The sequence below is a fragment of the Struthio camelus genome, chromosome 5 (genome assembly GCF_040807025.1).
Source record: "Struthio camelus isolate bStrCam1 chromosome 5, bStrCam1.hap1, whole genome shotgun sequence".
Classification (NCBI taxonomy): domain Eukaryota; kingdom Metazoa; phylum Chordata; class Aves; order Struthioniformes; family Struthionidae; genus Struthio; species Struthio camelus.
Genome location: NC_090946.1, coordinates 80106841 through 80125378, shown reverse-complemented (window position 1 = coordinate 80125378; position 18538 = coordinate 80106841). Strand labels below are relative to the sequence as shown.

Sequence of the window (18538 nt, the reverse complement as noted above, 5' to 3'; positions counted from 1 at the left end):
AAATGGAAAAGCATATCTATATATTTTCCCATTTGGCTAACTCAGGAACACCATTTATGTTTTTTCTGGCTGATTTTTATTCCTGCCTTTGAGTGTAAAGGAATGGCAAGGAAGTTTATGAATGAGGTCCCGCTCACATTCCAGACTCGACTATGTGCGCGGGCTGCTTTCTGCCGAGATCCTGCGATGAGGTCATTTCAAAACCACCTAGTTTGCCCAGTGTACTAACTCAAAAAAGATTGAAATGGACAGATTTGCAGTTACTGCAATGCAAACACACATACGGTAGTTTTCCCCGCATGCCAGCATCCGCCAAACTTCAGTCCAGCAACTTGCGGAAAAAAAAAAAAAACCTTTCCACTATGAAAGGCTGTTTATAAAATCAGCTTGATCAGCTTAGGAATGAGCTGAGATAATGTTTATCCACAAATACACGGAGGATCATGCAACTATCTTAACAGACCAAGCTAAGATAAGTACTCAATTGAAGAAAAAAAAAAGGGGGGGGCTACAGCAACAGGAAATGACTCATTTACTACCAGTTGCTCAGGTATTTTAAAGAGCTTCCACTTTTGTGTACCTAAGAGAAAAAGGCTGCTGATGGTGGGGGAAAGCCTGATGCATGACATAAAAGTGACTTTCGTTGCTGAAAGAGCAAAGGCAGAAGAACGATTCTGTGACAAGAGGATATAAAATACCCTGCAATTCGTCAACAAGAAGAATCAAACTCGGCTGGAGCGATCGGCATTCTTGGGGATTATGAAAAGGATTACGGTGAGTCGTTAGCAGGGTGAGCGAGCCACTGAAAGATGGGCTTTCCTAGGGCCTTGAAATAAATGGGACAATTAAGGCTTTGGGAAACTTAATGAGATCTTTCTTGAATTTGCAGAGCAGCTGGCCGGCCCATGTGCGGGAAAAGCCATTTATTTGAAGAGGAAAGAAAAATAGGTAGTGAAAAGCAAAATGTTTGCGTTTGCTAAAAATATACTTCAGGCCTTGCGAGGGGGAAATCAGTTATCCGCAAGGCCATTCTGCTGTCGTGTAGAAAAATTTAAGGCATTTTCTAGCTCAGGCTGCCCTCCAGTCTGCGGCACTGAGCTGATCTTTCTGTCAGATGGGTCTCATCACGAAGACATGCGGTGCCTTTGAGTCTTTCATGTGTGTAATCTCACAACCCACCTGTGAGACAAGAAATTACAGTGAAGGAACTGAGGAAAAGGCCCAGACTTTAAAAGGGATTTAGATGCCCATTACATGGCTCAAGGTTAGACTGGAAATCCCCAGAAAAGAAAGGTGGTGCACCTGGGTCTTCCCAGCCTTGGGTTAGCACATTTCTCCGTAGTAATGCCCATCGCTTGGACCTCGGATATGGAAGAGCTGAACGTGCCTATGAATGGGCCGTTGTTTCTCCCCTGATTATTATTAAGAAATATATTATGAGTCCTGCAGAAAGAAAAAAGTCACACTGAGACTGAATTCCGAGCATGAAAGTCAGTTCTTGCTCCCGAGCCTGAGCAGGGCCTTGCAGCATTGGCAGGTGTATATATTCCCAGGGGAACGCTTTTCATATAATCCCCGAGTACCATGAAGAAACATCACCATTTTGAGAGCCATGAGTTTGCTCCCTCCCCAAGCACCAGCACCACTCGCTACTCACCTACCCCAAACTCTAGGCCGTGCCTTGATCCAGGTGGAGTCCCCCCGGTGGGGTGAGCACAGAAGACATGGGGAAAAAAGACAGTCGTCTTTTTAATTAAGAGACAGTGGGATGGGTAACTGCACCCACTGTGACCCTCTGTAAAGCGGCTATGAGGAAAAATTGTATATACAGAGAAGGAGAAATGAGGAATAACAGCAAGCTGTTGGGAGGGTTTTGTTGGTATATGTACCTGCCCGGGTGTTAAGATGTTTGTTTACTTTTAATTATTATATGCTGTAGTTCATTCGCTGCAGAGTCTCTGTACAATTTTTCCTCTTTCACGGTTTGACCCAGGAAATACATTTAATTCCAAAGAATTTGCAAGGCAAAATCACAGACTAATTCCTCTTCATCCTAACTTATAATGAGTTTTTTCCTCATGGATGGTGGCCATGGGTGTTGCATTTTGATTTTTTGCCATGACTTTGCTATGACTATTTCTGGTAAAACATAAAAGCCCAAATTCCTACAATGTGTAAAACTGCATAATAAAGTGTAATCAGTATCTTATAAATCGACCTTGGTATCGAGGCAGTTCCCTTCCCATGCGCTGTTTCTTATTAAATAGATGTCTATTGGCTGATCACACATGCTGCGTTACATAGCTAGGTATCCAGGCAACTCATTCAAAACTTGCTGAAATCAATGGAAAGAGCCTGCTGTCCCTAAAACATCATTGCCTTCAAAATGAACTTGAGCTCCTCTTTATGAACCAGCAGGATTCTCCCCATTTGTGTCAGCTCCTTGCACACGGATGAAGCTGGCCTAAAGACAGCGGAGGAAATGCAGCGAGAAGGTTGCACTGATCACGCCAGGCCTGATCCAAAGACCATAGGAGTCAATAAAACTGAATCCACGTGGTTGTTTTTGCCATGTAGATGTTTCCCAGTGTCCCATCCTGAGCTGCACGGACCAGCAGTGCGGTCAAGCAACTCTCCAAAGCGCGCTGATGTGCACAGCATCCGTCGACTTCCCAAGGCAAACTGTGCAGAGAGGTCGCGTTTTAGGCAGCCAGCACCCGCTTGCCAGCTGAAGTACAAAGCCTAATTGAAGAAAGCTGTTCTTTTATCCACACAAAGCATAAACAGCCAGTGTTATGGTGACAAACTTTCCAGCAGCTTCGTTACTGCTACTCCAAGTACTGACATACATATCCACTGAAAGCAGTAAAAAAAGGCAACAGTCTTATTTTACAAGACGTCTCCAGTGGATTCCAGCATGGCTTTGGACCTCAAGTCCAAAATTTACACATCTGCTGAAAGTCCTGAATAACATACCAGATAGTTCTTGTTTGGGTCCAAACTATGGAAAAATTGCTCTTAGTAAGATATGGCTTTTACAGAAGCTCTTTATGCCCCCCTCATTAGACAAGATTATTTTTATTTCAGACTTCCACCTCTTCCCCCTCTTTACTGGTGGGTTCATGGAGCACAGGGCCAAAGCACTTCTCTGCTGCGAATTGTCTCCTCTTTATGAAGAAGTCGTCCCAGATGCCACCCTCTCACCCCTCACGCTCTCTCAGGTAGATGGTAGTGGCTTTTGTTCCACACGTAAATTGGCCTCTGATCACCAAGGATTTACCTGTACCTTTGAGGAGTTTCTGGGCTGGGCACATCCCTCCTGCCTCACCTTGGAGGCTGTGATGACCTGGTGGGAGCAGTTCTGGACATGGCGCTGGAGGCACCATCTCCTCAAGGGCTCTCCAAGCAGAGAAGTCCCCTGGAAAAAAAAAACAACAAAACTTGCCCTCTCCCAGTGCATTTACTCCAGTTTCCCACTGGTGTGAGGAGGAGACGAGCAGCGGGCACCATGCAGCGCTGTTGCCTCCACCTGGGTCCACGCCGGGCTCTGCCACCCACCACCGTGCACCCTCTGGATCTGGGACCCCCTCAGACAAGCACTTGAGGGGGGCTTTCCTCCCTTGACGGCAGGATTCAAGTACATCAAAGCGCCCCACGGGACGCACGATGATATCGGACGCTATATTTTTGTTTTTGGTAAGCCCTCCGAGGAGCAGCAGAAGGTTAGCCTTTTCCCACCACCTTCGTTTCGGGGATGCTTGCGGCCCCGGCGCTGGGTGCTGTTGGCTACTCATCACGAGGCCCCCTGTCAAAATGCGGATGGCTGATGAGCTACGAACAAGCTCACAGCGAGATAATAGATGAAAGAGCCTCAAGATGAATTAGGTGCCTCTAGAAAACCTGGCCAAATGTGTTTAAAACAGGAGATCCAACACCATTAATTCTCATCAAGCTGCTTTAAGAAAAGGCAACCCAGCACTTGACTTATGCTTAGAAAACGTTATCTTTCCTTTTAACAGGGGTTTTATAGTGTATTTGGAGAAGATGACAAACAATAGGGTTATTTTGAAGTCATGCCAAACAGTGCATTCGCTGGAAGAGAACAATGTTACCTCCTATCTGTCAGCTCACCCTGTAGCCATTAAGCTGTTTCACCAACAAACAGTATTAATAAAAAAGGGAAAATGCTGTTCTTGAGTTCCTCACAGCTAGAGCCGGTGAAATTTCTTTGAATGAGATGTTTGTCCCCTCAGAAAACGCCACCTTGTCAACATTGAAACTTGCTACGAGAAAGCATCGGTTCTGTCACTTTTCCTGTAAGAAAATGAATCAAACCAAGCGGTTCAATGATTCCCATGGTCCATGCTGCAGAAGGGAAGGCTTTGAGTGCTTTCGTTTCCCAGCAATTTTCAGTTTCAAACTATACCATGTAAAACTGAAATGAAATGGGTAAGTTCTGGGATATTTTTCAGAGCTGTGGTAACTTAAAGCTTCTGGAGCAGGGACCATATTTTTGTTTCGTGTCTGCACAGAGCCTCATGCTGGTCTTTGATGTGCTACTGTAAGACGAATAAGTTTGCAACAAGTAACAATAACAAATCCAGAACATCTTTTCACCAGTGGGAATCTCTCCCAAATTGGCCCCAGCCACAAACAGAGTCAAAGATTTGAAGGACAGACGGTAAGATATTTTGTTTGAATGGCTTTGTTGGCAAAATGAGCACCTGCTCACAAAGCCTCCAGCCAGCAGGACCAGGTAGGTGTGTCATCTTTAAAAATGCCAAAACCTCCCATTTGAAAAATATCAACAAATTCATCTGAAGATTTTCAATGGGTGAATGCCTTGCGCGCTCTCGTAATTGGAATAAGCTTGCTCTTACGTGACCCCTTGCCTCTGCAAGCGTTCGGGCTGCGCGCGCCAAACTGGCAAATAACGTGGTCTTCAAATCAAAGGGGCTTTTTGCATAGGCAAAGTTAGAGATAGCTGTGCCAGTGGGATTCATGACTAATAACAACCACCTCTAAATGCCGCCCGAATTGCGCTTTCAATGCAAATAGGAGTAATAATAATAGCGAGGCTATTTTCAGCTTTATTGGCGCACGACACCCGGCTGCTCGGATTGCAAATTCAAACACATGGCGAACACGGGACAAAACCAGTGTCTTTTGGCCCTGATCCGCCCAGCTGTCTTCGCCGCGCGCTGAGCCCGGTGCAGTCCCCGCAGCCCCGGGCAGGTGCAGGGCTGCGCTGGGGAGAGCTCGGTGCGACACGGGGCCTTGGGAACCTGATCCGCCGTGAGCAAAAGCCTCTTTCATGTGTTGCGTGTTCGGGCAAGTTTATGCCTGGAAGGCGAAACAGAAAAAGACCTCCGCGAGAAAATAATTTTATGTTAATTGCCTCCAGCTTGCCCTTAATTAAGCACAATTCCAGGAAGTAAGGCAGTCACAGTGTGACAGTTGTCTGTAAAGGTGCACTTCGCTTAGGTACTTGCAACATCCGCTTTGCAAAGGTTGTGCCCATGGTTATGGCAGCCCGTGATGCCTGCTCTGCCGGCAGAAGAAGCGCTCCCGGGTCAAAATTCCTCCCCGGTGTCCGTGCAGCGGTTAAGATAGCCATTTGGGCACGGCCGGTGGGAGCGAGAGCGCGCCACGCGAGTCCAGCACCCTCGGCAGCTTGGAAAGGCCAGTGGGAGACACGGTGCAGCGGGACGGCCGCTTCCCGGGAATTTCCCCGTGCCCCCGAGGCTGCCGCCTGAGCTGAAGTCGTGCGGGGCCCCGGCGGGGGGATTGCTGACCTGGCAGGCGCTCCTGTGCCATTTCTGCAAGCGGACTGCTTAATTAGCGATGCAGGAGTGCCAGGTGAAAACCTATCTATCTGGTGCGAACGTGCCCCGGTTCCTAGGCGTATGCACATGTGGTATCGTTTTTCGATTATTTGGAACATACAGAACTAAATTAATAACAGTTCTTACAAGGCCCTGGGGCTCTGCGTAAAGGAATTTTGATCTCCTTAGGAAAGGCTCACCATTTCTCATAGGAGAGATGCACTTGACTTCTGACCTCTTTTCAAAGGCACCTGTGCGAGCTTTTAAAATCCACTACCACCAATTATCCACTTTCAACCTGAAGTGTTTAAACCCCGGCCCACATTAACGGAGCTTAGCACATAGCCATGTCACTGCCGACTTCCTGATGCGAGGAGATGCCTTGACACGGCTGAAAGAGAGTTTCGGGATGAGGCAGGAGATTATCAGCTTCTCCTCCTGACAGCTTCAAACAAAGGAGCCTTTTAGCCACCTGGTTTGTGTCTCCCACACCTGCATTAAGATTGGGAGACAAACCTTTGTACTGCTGCCTTGATCCTATTATTTGCATGTACCTGTCCGCAGTCACCCTGCATCACTTAATAGCCTTCAGAGAGACCAAAGGGAAGAAGATGCACATCTACTATTTCTCTTTCAGGTTTAATACCTGTAGGTTTTTTTTTCCCCCTCCAGTGTTACAAGACTTTTAGGACGCTATGACATTTATTTAAACTCTAGGGAGATTTGTTTTCCAAGTCAGGGCAGGGTGGGATTGCAAGAAGGCAAAAGATGGGGGTGAAGGATGAAAAGAGGCTATTTTAAGGCATTTTTCTGGCAGGTGGCAGCCCCAAGGTGGCCCCCAGCCCTGGGTAAAACCTCATTTCTCCCCAAGAAATAGCACCCCTCCTTCATACCCATGGGCTTGGGAGCCTCTAGAAGAGAGCTCCGAGATTTAGGCAGGATGCAGAGTTCAGGACATGCCCCCCTTCCTTCTCCCTCCGCCCAACGGTGAAATTAGCTTTGTCTTCTCTGTCCCAGAGCTGAAAGGAATGTCTCGATTTTAAATTAAATTCATATTCTGTTTCCCATGCTTGCAGAATTAGCCAAAAGGACAGAACATTATTAACCTTCCGGATTCAGTGCTATCTGACAAGGTGTCTATGCAAGGGGAGATTTCAGCTGTAGCCTGTGTATATACGTTGCTGCATATCAGCCCCAGCCAGTTCCTTGACTCATCACTGTAACTGAATAAGGTAGAAATATTAGAGCTGCATTCATATTCCAGGCCTGGTTTAAATCACCAGCTTTGTGGAAAGCTCTGGATAGGTCCAAAAAAAGGAGGGAAAAAAAAAAAAAAGAGTTTTCTGGTTCTAGTTTTTCATATTTTCTTTTCCCTTCTGAAAAGTGAAACCCTCCAGCTGCCCGGCATTGCACAACGGCCCGAATGCTACGAGTTCCAGCCCTAATCCCAGCCCGCCCCGCGCGCCAGCCCGAGCAGAGCTCGGCAACGCGTCCACCGCCGCTGCGCTCCCCCAAGCCCTTTCCCTCCCTGAAGTGTGAACATATGAACTGCTCCCGGAGTCCAAGGCAAGCGGCTTGTCCCTGTCACCAGAGCTCACACTTGGCCTGCACAAGGTGTCCCTCAGCTGCATCAGTCATGGGGAGGGACAAAGAAAGAGTTCGGTTCCCTTTGCCACCCTGTAATTTGTGCTGTCACAGGAAGCAATGCGAAGTGGGTGTAAATCTCCAGATTTCAGTCATGTGTTGTACATGCTTTCCATTATGGTCAAAGGAGCGCTGCCAATGATCCCAAAGTGCCAGGTGGGACAAAATCAAGCCCACATGACTCCCGGATGAAAGACAAATCCTTCATTCTCCTGTTCTCCCCGCAGAGGGGACACTGCTGGGAGTGCTTTGCTCGCCCTTGGGGGTTCCTCCTGTGGCAGCTGGGGGTGCCAGGCAGCTGGGGAAAGGTGCTGAGATCCAGGCCCGTATTCCTCCAAATCAGGGGCAATGTTGAGGATCTCCAACCTCAGCACTGCCTATACTGACTGCTATAAAGCGAAACTTCACCTGGGGCTCTGGGCGTCCCCAGGAGGGACAAGTGGACATCGTGCGGTGCATGCCCGCACGGCATACGCTGGTGATGGACTTGATGAACCGTCCGAGAAATGCTCTGGTAAGGGGGATCAATCCTCTATTTGGTAACAGCAAGTGCCATCCCCTGCTGAGCAGTAGACGCTTGATCGAAAGTCAACAGCACCAGAGGAAAGAATGGGCTGTGGTTAAAGATATGTGCTGAGCCTTCCAAGAGGGATGGATTTAGTTCTTCATTTTGGCATAGGTCTCCCATGATCATGACGTCAAACGAATCACTTCATCTTCTGCCACCTCAGCGCCCCATCTGTTAAAGCATATTTATAGTACTTTTTTTCTTTTCTGTTGCCTGTGGTCTGTTCTATTCTGATTATAAAGTGCTCAGAGCAAGGTTGTCTCTTATTACACAGGGTCTAGCAGAAGAGAACTCTGACCTGAGTTCAGGCTCCTTCCTGCTGTTGCAGTACAAATATTATCTACAGTACGGTGTGGTGCCAACCATGTTTATGATGCAGGTTGAGAAATGTGTTCTACTATCCATGGAAAATTTTGATTGGATTAAAATTGTTGAGCGGTTTGGTTGGGAAATGCGAACTCTGAGCACGGTTTCCATTTTTCCCAACAAAATCTCAGAAGGAAGTTGACAAAACCCAGAAATTCTTGTGAAATCAAAAAGCATTCAACAATCGGCGCAACAAAACACAAAACAAAAGACAATATCATTTGTCCCACTGGCGAATTTCTTTCCTCCCTGCAATTCGCTGGAAACCTTTTTCGTACGCCCAGTCTTGGTCAGAGGCTTTCATTCCAAAGGAATCGCTTCTGTGCTTGTGTGTCAAGAAAAATCTGTTTCCAATAGGCGGTAAAAGGTCTCATCATACTCCTGTTTCACAAAAAGCACTCCCAGCTCCTCTCGGCGGCACATTGGCAATGTCTCACAAGTCGTTTCACATTCGTCTTATAGCCTGCAGAGCTGTGCCAGGTCTGGGAGGCTCCGAATTGGCCCAAGACCGACTTACGAAAAGCTTCTGTGGTTCAATGCGAAGGTCTCCCCCATCCCCTCTTGGCCCCGCCAGCCGCAGCTGTACTCGTAATTTCCCCTCTCCTGCTGCCGCGGGGAACTGCCACAGAAGAAGACTGCAGCCCAGCTCACGATGGACAAGTTGGATTGCTTTCACCTTGCTTTGCCTCTCCTCAGCTCATTAGAGGGGTATAGTTTCTCACTAGGCCAGCCAGCTGCTCCTCAGAAAGGGCAACTCAGCTGCCCAGAGGAAAATACCCGTGCAAGACCATTCTCTGCAAGGCACAGAGCTAAAGGAAAAGGTGCCCCAGTGCATTTTTTTCCTTCCTACATTTTTAATTGAACTCTGAAAGAAAAACTGCAGCATACAAATTAATAATTTTGTACCTGTAGGGGGCAAAATAGTTTAGGGAGCATCAGCAGATCTGTCTTAAATTGTCACAGGACAGAATTCTGTCTTTCTCTGAGCAGAGGAAGAGGCAGTGGTTTTGTGTGGAAAATAACATGTCCATAGTTTTTTCCCCGTTACAGATAAGGTTGTGGTCTTACCTGCAAACCATGTTGCCCGTAAGCCAAAGAGCACACCGAGAACTTGTGCTGGAAGTGGCGTCCTTCCATTATCAAGAGGCAGCCCTTGAGGAGTGGATTACAGGGATCCAGAGTACTCTCTCCACCCTCTTCCTATCCCATTGCCCCCAGAGTGTACTCCCTTTGGCATCACTTTGTCCTAACAGTACCTCTGGGAGGTCTGTCCACCAGGCAAGGCCCCATGTATTCAGGAGCTTGTTAATCACCCGTAGTCATAAAGTTCCTCAAGTGGAACTAAAGGCTGGGTAGGAAGCATCTATTTGTTCCATCTCTCCATCCTCTGAAAGCCAGAACATCACCAGAGGAGGTCAGGGTGGATTCCCAGAAATGTGACCCACCCTCTCAGCAATGTGAGTGTAATTCAGAGCGGGCTGTGGACTTGCCGACACCTCCAGAATTTGCTGTCATGACTTCACGAAGTGCTGCACTCCCCCAGGAAGAGCAATCCAAAGAGGAGGAGTCCGGTGGTGCCTCCACTGCCCTCAGACAGCAGGGGCTTGCAATTGTGTAATGTTTACATGACCACAGAGCTCACCATGGCTACATAGACCTCAGTAACAACAGCCAGCAGATAGCTTGAGCCCATGTGCTCGGAAGAGAGCAGCCTTATCCCCTTGAGCAAGAGGCGCCTGCGATTGCCTGGGTGAGTAGCTGAATGCTGTCTGTGTCACAGGAACAACCGAAAAAGCTCCACAAATCCTGGTGTTTGTGTCCTCCATCTCTTAACCACAATAAGCTTCCAAACAGCTTGTTTGTACAGCTGGGATTCCTATGATCTCCTCCCCTTGCCAGCTGCCTTCCTCAGTTTGCCTGCTCTGTACCTCCCAAGCCCCTCTCCTGCACCTCAGATGTGTTTTGGGAAGATGCTGGGGTCTGCCCACTCTTCTCCAGGGCTGCATTGCAACATCGCCAGCAGTGAACGGTGTGGATGAGACCTTCCAATCTGCCCACCGTGCAAACGGGAGGGTGCCAAAGGTGCAAACACTCTGAGCGGCACTGCAAAGACAGAATGAAATTGCACAGCATCATGGCAGGCTTTGTTTAGGAGGCCCCCCTTATGGAGTCTTTGCTTAACTATAGAGTCCAGCCTGATCTTGGCCTGGTCACTTCACTGCTCTGTACTGCAACAGAGCACAGATCTGTTAATGGAGTTCACCCATCTACTTACTGAGCTTCTTTTGCTCATTCCCCATCCTCCAGGTTCATTTCATCACAGTCTGTCTCCTCTGATTTCTCACTCCAAGGTAGCATAACTGTAATCTTCTAGGAATATGCCAGGATGGATCCACTGATGAGGATGTCCCTCCCATCCTGCCTGTCAGCAAACAATCTTTGAGATAGGTCAAATGGACCTCAGCCCTGCTCGCACCTGAGGACTTGAATGGAAAAAAGGGATAGAGAGAGGCCTTACAAAGGATAAGCAGATGCTGAGACATTCATAGTGCAAAGGATTAGAGGAAGGCTGGAGAGGTTTTGGCTCTTTGCAGGGTGGAGACCTAGCTGGCAACTTCTTAGGCCTGTTCCTGGGTTTTCCAGGCATTTGTTGATCACACCAAGCTTTTGAGCCTCAAGAGGCCTGCTCAAGCTTAGCATACTTCTTCAGGGCCTGCTAGAGAACACTGCTAAGAAAAGCTATGAAGTTCCTTAGCTGCCATACTTACAGATGTGAGGCACCTGTACCTCAGGACTCAGAGGTTTTTCCCCCACTGCCTGCCACCATATACCTAATATCACAGAATAATATTCCCACTGGAATTGTGGCCGTATTAGAATGTGGTAGCACAAAAAAGTAGCTAGCAGAGGGTATTGAACCCATCAAGCATATGCCAAGGGCAAATTTGCTGATTGCCCAAACAGACTGAGCTCTGAATCCCTCAGTGTTTCAGCGTCTGCCTGGGCCTGCAGCCTGCTCTGGTGCCCGGCAAGCTCCAGCTCTCCAACCAGGAGAGGGCAGTGGTGTATTCACGCTCATGAGCCAGAGCATCACTGGCGTTCATGCAGACAGACTCTTGACTGATTTTGTTCCAATGGAGACTACGGGCTAGATATCATGCAAAACAATTTCGCATGGCAAATCTGGGATGAGCGGGGGGCACATGTTGCTCAGGGACTTTTTGTCTTTGGTTTGTCTTTTTTTATGGAGATCTTTCCAAAGTGTTTAGCGCTGGTACCTTCTTGAGCTCCCCGTTTGGACGAACAAATGTCCTAGTGAACAAAACCAACATCTTTCCCAGGCCACTTCTTCTGGGAAAGAAGGGTGTCAGCCACTGAGACAATCCTTGGGGAGTCTTATGGGGACATGTCTTATACACTGCTATATAGAGCCTCCTTTCTTTCTAAATTCCTCCTAAACTCAAAAACTTACAGAACCCTCCCCTGTGTTGCGAGGTCTCTTTTTTAACATCTGGGGATGTGGGTGGATTTTTTTATCCTGAGGCTGTTTGGCCTTTTCAGGCTCTCCCAGTATCTCAGACTCAAAGGCTTAGTGATCCTCCCACCAGACCATGCTGCAGACAGCCTGGACCGCCTTCCCTTCACTCTGGGTTGGCTTTTTCCCCTGTGTCCTCTCAGATGGCTCTGTAGTATTAAATTTACTCCCACTGCAGTAGACAGCCAAACTTGCACAGGCTCTCACAGCAAGAGGTGCCATACACTGGTGCGGCTGGTTTTTGCAAAGCTCTGCAAGACCTGGCGGGCAGTTCCAATTCTGTCAGCTGAAGCCCACTAAAGGTGGGCTCTGATTTACTCTGATTATTGACCTCAGGGGTTCGCACCTCAGCTGTTTAAACTTAAGGGTGTTCTTGAGACCCCTATTACATTCACCCCATAAAGCCAGGGCTCTGCAGGGGGTTTCAGCCCTGCAGATGGCTGTAAGTTGCAGGGACAGGGGGCTGCTCAACACTCACCCCTTCCTCTGGTGCACAACCCAGACCAAGCCCATAGTGGTGATGAGGAATGTGTGGTCATTCTCTCCCTTCAGGTAAACCCATAGCATGGTTTAGAGAGAAGAGCACTGGTGCAAAGGGTCTGGAGGTGTTTTCAGTGACGAAAGACCCCACAGAGGAAGCCCTTCTCAGGGTAAAGGCCAGAAGTGGAGGACGGGGGGGCGTAAAGGTTTGTCTACTCGGCTTTGCCAAGATATTGGGGATCACCCAGTATAGCTGTTCCTCCTATAGGGGTGAGAAGCTCATTAATTGGGACAGCTTAAACCAGCTCCTCCAGTGAAACAGGCTTTCCCTAGGAGAGGACTCCTTGTGCTGTTCCCACCTCAGTTCAAAGGTTGATAAGGCTGATAAGACCTCTCTCGCCAGGAGTTACGGCTGTGGAGATCCCTAGGACACAATCAACCCCCCACCCCACCGCCAACCGCTTGAGACTTTTTGCCTGGCATTTGGAGCAGGGAGCAGGAAAACAAGGAGGGGAATTGCCAGAAAAATGGCATGGGGACTGTGTACCACCCACAGAGCTCCAGACAGTCCCAGCACCAGCCCAGCAGCCACCAGTTTATTAAGGGCTCATCTTCAAGTGAAAAGACTGGCAATAGTAGCTTTTGGGGACTACAATCTGCAAAGCTCCCCCCTCTCCTCCCTTCTCAGCCTTTTCTTTGAAGATCCCCCCTGCCTCCTGCTGACACGCACATCTTGCGGAGATGCCTCGAGCAAGAAGTTCCTCAGCACCACCCGGTGCAGCGAGGGTATAGCCTCTGAGGATGGATGGTATCCAAATGTTTGGCAGAAATTCCAACTTTCCTTACTTTTAGGCGTATCTGTGGCTTTTTGATACTGTAAACAACTGACATAGGCATGGAAGAATAGTGTATCTGAAACAGTTTATACAAAAGAATTCCATCTGTCAGTCTGTTTACAGTTCACATGTGAAAAGGCAAAAATCTTTAAAAGGAAAACCCTGGGGGGGGGGGGGGGAACATTTATATATATGTATGTGTGTGTGCATGTATGTATGTATATGTATATATATGTGTATGCATATATACACTTATATATCTGGGTGTCTGTGTGTGTGTGTATCTATATAGCCCACACATATATGTGGGGTAAGCTGCAAATAATTGTTGAAATGGAGCAGTATCAGTGTAGCCTTTTTTCTTCCTTAAAGGTAATATTCTTCCCCCCACCCAGCCCCGCAGTGTAAATTAAATTTTCCCAGTTTGCTTTTTATCTTATTCAAAACAGCACAAAGAAAGCAGCCTGGAATTAACAGTGTGGTTTGGGTTCCTTTCCCCCTGCCCCCAAAAACATTTTCCAGTTCTAAAGTTGTCCTAAAGCCTCTTGAAACTGTGCATTAGATCATGGTATTGCAGTGAAGAAGAAATACTGCTATGACACCCTTGGGAATAACCTTGAAACCTAGCCGCTGTGTTATCTAGAGCGGGATTTTAGGAATTGCTGTGAGAGCTTTAACTTCTGCTTGGACAGCCACCAAGGAAAGCCAGAAATGATCCAGGTTTCGCATCTTTTCCCAAGGGAAGAAAAAATCCTGTATAATTATCCACCTCACTCCTAAATGGCAAAGGGTAGAGCCCTGGAGACAAGCGTGGTAAAGATCTGATTTTGTAATGTTTGTGCTGAGCTGAAACAACCCTTAGTAATATACGAGCTCATGTATAGGTGTCACGTAAGTTAGAGGCACAAGAAGCCAGGGACACATTTAGCTGTTCCCGTCTCTGGGCCCAGTCCTGCAGGTGCAAGGTGCATGGAGGAGTGTTAAAACTGGTGCTCAGCAGGGATGAGGGACTTGCTGTCCCCAGGTGAGAGGTCCTTCTTACTGCAAAAGTTAGAGAGGTGCTGAGGGCCAGGGCTCTGGATAAGGTGCTGGGGAGGGTGCTCTGGACATGGTTCAAAGATCAGATGTGGGCTTTTCCACCTCTGGAGCATGAGTTTTTAGATATTTTAGATAGGCAGGTCTTATTTCTCCCCAGGTTGCCACCGCATGTCGGCCCAGCCGTCACATTCCTCCAAAGAAAGACGAGCAAGTTTCCCATTTCAGACCGGACCCTTACCCCTCGTGGCCCCGTTGGTTTGGTTGCTACGGAACCTACGCAAACTGCAGCACATCTTGGTCCTCCTCTAACGGCAAGGGTTGCGTTCTGTGGTTTGGTTTTAGGAGCCTCACGGATGAAGCGAGATGGCTAACAACACAAATATTTACATATGGCAACCGTTTGTTTTAATTGCCCAGACTGAAATCAGGGTTTTCTGGTGCCCCGACAGGAACGGGAGGAAGCGGGGGTGTTTTTCTGCACATACCAGAGCGCAGCCAGCCTTGGGAACTGAAGGAGCAACGCTGCCTACCAGCTTGACCAGACATGTGCTGCTCATATTCCTCCACCATGACACAGCTCTTGTTTGTTGTGTCTTGGCAGAGCTATGAGCCTGCAGTCCTGGTACGATAACATCTAACTTCCGTGAGACTCCACAGGGCTAGAGTCTGCCTGTATTTCCCATGCCGAGCAGTGCTTTGCTCCATGATCAGCTTGAAATGAAGACAGCAAGAAGCCTGTGCCATCTCTTCTTCTGCAGATGTTACAAGCTCTTGGAAACCAACTTTCTGCTCCGCGTTTGCCCAAGGTGTAGCAGAGGGCAGTCCCTTCAAGTAACAGGAGTAATAAACACATTGAGATTTCTATTGAAAGGCAGAAGGTTGTTCTTAGCGTGATTGGTTCACAGAAAGATGTTTGGTAGCATTAAGGGATAGTTTGGTTGGGGCTTGGTGTTGGCTGTAATTTTTCCTCCCAAAATTTTGCCAGGACTGAAAACTCTGAACAGAAAAAGGCCATCTTTTTGGAATTCTGTGTTTTCCAAATCACTTCCTGTCTTCTTACCCACAGCAACATACTACTGAAACAATTCAGTTGCTAAGAGACCGTGAAAAAATTGTTTAACATTCAAAAAAATTATGAAAGCCAGAAACAAATATTTGTAGAAAAGTTTTAATAATAATCACATTCCCATTGTTCAGCAACCTGCACTCTATTACACATCTCAGTAAGACCTATGTTGTAATGATATTGCAGAATCTCCAAGGCCGGGGAGCTTCCTTAGAGCAAAAAGGTACTCCTTAGAAATGCTGTTTTGTGTATTTTTCCTCTTTCTGTTTTGAGAGATGCTGCCACAATCTTACAGTCTGTGGGACCAGCATTGCTATAATAGGAACAGCTAGAGGAAGGGAATTTAAACTGGCTTAACTCTTAAGTTGGTATTTTCTGGAGCGGTAAGAAGGTGGTTTTCACCAGAGGTACCTTTTCCAGGCATAAGCCACAAGAAAACGCTCAGCTTATATTTGGGGTGAAGAGGGGGAAGGTGTTGGGCTTTTCCTGCTATCACGAAACTGAGATCAGTTCCCTGAATGAAGCAAGTTGTCAGTCAAAGCATGTTTTTAGCAGCTATAAGAAAAACTGCACTAGTTAGAAACAGGAGATATACTGCTTTTGAAGGTATAAAACTCCCTGTCACTTACATAGGCGTGTTCTTAAGTAGCATCTCTAAATGGACAAACGCTTTTTAAAGAAAACCTAATCCCAGACTGCTCTGTGTTGCCAGATGTGAATACCAAATAGGCGTTCCGCGCGGAACCAGCTGTGCCCCCCTTCCTGGGGAGGGCTGGCCTGTCACAACCACCGCTATCTGCACGATTGCTGTGTCAGAAGGATGGCTTTGGGCCCAAAAGATCTTTCCTTCATCAGTAGACAGGACTTTTACCAGCCGGGCAGGTTTCAGTTGGGAAGACCACTGGGACCCAGCCTTGCAACTCGTTAGAGAGGAGCAGTTTTATTTGCCCTTTTAATTTGCTTGATTTTCAGGCCTATGAAGGCTGCATTCCCTCTCTCCTGCCCCACAACTTCTGCTTGAGGGAGTCCTCTGTGCAATTATCCCCATTATTTTTAGGATGGGGTTGGGAGCCCTGATTTATGACTTATTTATTTTTGCTTTTCTATTCCTGCTACCTTTTAAGCACCCTCCGTCTTGGCTGCATTATTTTTCTTGTTTTGCTTGTACAGATTGGAAGGAGGTAGCCAGCTCCTGCCCAGCTCTCTGAAGCCTGAGACAAAGGCAGAGGTGACCAGGTTTCCTCCTCCTCTTTGGAGTGCAGGTGAGGAATCCCCCCGGGAGTAGAGCAACCACCTGGCCCAGCACCTCTGGTGAGGTTCAGCAAGGCTGACACCTTCCTTCATCCCACCTCCGCACCTTCCTTGCTCCATGGCTGCCTTGGCAGAACCCATGCTTCCTATTGCTATCCCCCCACCACCAAGGCCTTCCAGACCTGTAAGAATGGCCAGAATTTTTACCAATTCCTGTGTAATTAGTGCTAATGGGAAGAGCACAACTGTGATCAAGAATGGGTCGTATCAGCTCTAGGTTCAAGATATTTTGGCTTCTGCTGCTACTTCCTTCTCCCTTCCTCATTTCTCTGGCTACCAGCTTCTTGTGACACTATGGGAACTTACCATAGACCTCTCCCCAGCCAGGAAATCTGGAAAAAGCTTCTGATGTTGGTGTTATGGCAATTCCTGGATCATTTTGCCAATTTTCCACACCAGTCTGCAGCAGCAGGCTGTACTGCAGGCCAAGGGAGAGGGGTGCTGCACCAATGTGCCTGTCCGGGTATGGATACGCACCAATGTTGAGGTCAGATGTTGAGGCCGTAAATCCTTCACTTTTTTACAACTGTTGTATAGGGCTGAGGGACAGCTTTGAAGCACCGTTAGGCATGAAGTGAAAGCAACGGGCAGAGGTGGGTGTTCGGCTAGCCAAGCCCCAAATGTCCAAGTGAAATGGAGGACAAAATGCCCAGAGTAAAAGAAGACATCAAACCTCTTGGCTTGGCCACAATGGGATGTCATATCATTTGTGACTCTCTGTGAGATAATGCTATGGAGCAGACTAGGCAAAGAGGATAGGAGGATTGTTTCTTTTCCTGCAGAAACAGTATTTACCAAGTGGAGTAGCCTTGATCAAGGGTGGATAAAAAACATAGGCAAATCCAACATGTCTTGGGACATTCATTTGCTAGCATCTCGGTATGGGCTCATCCTATAAAGCTGTGCATACTAAACTGAGATAGGGGATTCAGGAGTGAGGGATCCTTTCTGAATCAACACTGACATTCAGTTAGTGGGTGGCGTGGGACTGAGGTAGTCATCTGTCCTGTGTCGACTAGCAAGTGAAACGAATATGGCCAGCAATCCTCTCCACCCGTGGTCCTCACATGTTTCCAGTAGTGACACTGCTTCTGGTTTCTTTTCTAGGCTCCCCATCCCACTGCTGGAGGTGAGACTCATCATAGCAGTTGGATTTCCGTGGATCTCCTGACCCTGGCTGCGGGCACCTCATGGGGCAATCCTTGGGCATGACACAGGTTCAACATTGTGATCACCCTGAAAGGAAGGAGAATGTGGGGAGCAAAGACAGAATGGGAGTGTGGTTTGTCACGCTGGGTGGAAACCACCCCCTTGTCGCGTACAGTTAGTCAGCACCCTAAGCAAACTGGATTTTATGCCCAAAAAGTAAAGTTGCAGGACTAAACCCTGCCTGACCCTTCCCCAGGTGCACATGGAGGAGAGGTTTCCCTCCGTTCCCCACCAGCAAGGGCCAGAACAGCTGCAATTCCAACCGCCCCATCACACAGCGCAAATCCCCCAGCTCTGATCCTGCTTCTCCCCAGGACGGAGCCCGTCGAGTCCTGCTGTTGGCTGAGCGCATACAGCATGTGAGCAGGAGCTCGGAGCCTTCAAATTTCCCTGCTTTTTCGGCATCCCCTCCCTCCTCGTCAGAGAGCAGCTCTGCCCGGGCTGGCTCAGGAGGGCCGGACACGCGCACGCCTTAGCGATCTTTGCAAACACACCCCGACAGGGTGCATTACATCAGTGCTGGGTGGGGTGGCCCGGCCGAAACGGCCTCCAGACAGCGCAGGATGTGAACCGCTCCGCCGCTGCGCTCGAGTCCGGGCTCCGAATAAAGAGATCCCACACATACAGCCCTCATGCTGCAATCGCTCCCCCTTCCCCGTC

The 18538-nt window shown here is 48.1% G+C and overlaps 1 long non-coding RNA gene across 1 annotated transcript; it reads left to right on the top strand.

The window, feature by feature from the left end:
• The first annotated feature begins 607 nt into the window (after window positions 1-607).
• On the top strand, window positions 608-17872 carry LOC138067327 (uncharacterized). Its single transcript, XR_011141200.1, has 3 exons — window positions 608-774; window positions 16529-16620; window positions 17777-17872. It is a non-coding gene; the product is annotated as an uncharacterized lncRNA (long non-coding RNA).
• The last annotated feature ends 666 nt before the right edge of the window (window positions 17873-18538 follow it).